Consider the following 1,741-nt stretch of genomic DNA (forward strand, 5'->3'; position numbering starts at 1 on the left):
TAAAAGTTTTTTTTTCCCCCCCCCCCAAAAGAAAATATATTTGATCATGTTGGGAAAATTTGTTTTTGTGTGGGTGTTGTATTTTTTTTTTGTTTGGGGCGGGGGGTTTTTATTGTTTATAAAAAAATATACTCCCCCTTTTTTAGGGGGTGTAATGTAAATAAGAAAGGGGGGAGCTTCGAGGTATAGGGTTTTTTTTCAAAAAAAAAAATTTAAATTTTCCAAAAAAAATAAAAAAATTAAATAATTAGTCATTTTTTATTTATCGTTTGCAGCCACCCGGTACAAATTGGAAACCCCCCCCAACAAACAAATAAACAATAATAATAATAGCCGTTTGGAGAAAGCGGTTCCCCTGGGCCAGGTAAAATGAAAGGTTAGTAATAGGTAAAATGGGATTAACGCGATTGACAGTTAATGAGGAAGTTGAATGTTTGTCGGCTATATATATATGCATATCTTTTAGCAAACAAAAAGCCGCACTACTAACGCTTTGACAAGCGGCAGAGACGAAGAATAGAAAGAAGACTACTAACTTTTAGCAAGAAGAAGAAACAGAAAGCAACAGCCGCGGCAAAGCAGTTGACAATTTTTGAAGCTAGAAGCTGAGATTTGCAACTTCATCAGTATCATCATCCATCTTGTTTGTCAGTCAAGCTGAGAACGCGCATCATTGAACATATATTTATATTCTATCGTGCAACAAATGCGCGCATGTTGTTCATCCGTCAGAAGTTTCAGAAAATAGCAAATGGACAAATATATTTATGACTAAAGTATATTTAAAAAAAATTTCACCATCAAAATTCCTACACCATAACAACGTTGACACTACAAACAAATAATAACCATCATCATTGGCATTGGTTTACATTATATATATATATATATATATATAATATTGCTATTACTATTTTCAATAATAGTTTCAGCAGTGATCATCTAGTTGTTCATCATCATCATCATCGTCGTCGTCGTCATAAATTTCTGCAACTTGCAATCACCGCTTGCTTATCTATCATCCACTAAAAATACACTAGCTAGCTATCTGCTGCTTGCACATGTGTTTTCAAACCATCGTCGTTAGCAACAGTATCTAATCGAATGTTGTGATTTATTGCTTCTACTATACTCGATTACTCTTGTTTTTGCTTCAATTCTATTCTTGCACATGTTGCTTTTTTTCACTTTAAATTGAAATTTGTGTGCAAATTCAATAAATGCATTCCTCCGTTATCAAATGGTCGAGAAAGGTAAAAGAAAAAGGAACAAAACAAAAAAAAACGTTCCAGCCATCCACCAGTTTGTTGTTGGGAAGCTTGTCCTGGAGAAATACCTTTTGAATTCAAAAAGCAAAATAACGCCTGTCAAATGGGCCACCCCCTATACTGTTCCACAAAATAAGGAGGCACCAAATACCCCTTCACCACCGAAATGGGAACCCCAAATGGGCTGAAATGGGGCGGCCCTGAATTCCTTGCCTTCCCCCTTTTTCCGTTGCCAAAACAAAAATTGGGAACATCCTTTGTGAAATACATTTCGGGTACCTTGGCTTGGCTTATGGGCCGCATTTCATTCACAGAAAGGTGGCCTCATATCAGCAATAGCTGTATACCAGCAACAACATAATAGATAAATTGAAATAAAATCTGTATATGTATGCAACTATATACATATATATATATATATGATTCAAAAAATGACGTCCATATATGCATGCCACAGAGGCGCAGTGCCTACC

This window comes from Trichinella spiralis, assembly GCF_000181795.1.
Source record: "Trichinella spiralis strain ISS 195 chromosome Unknown Scfld2, whole genome shotgun sequence".
In the NCBI taxonomy this organism is placed as follows: Eukaryota; Metazoa; Nematoda; class Enoplea; order Trichinellida; family Trichinellidae; genus Trichinella; species Trichinella spiralis.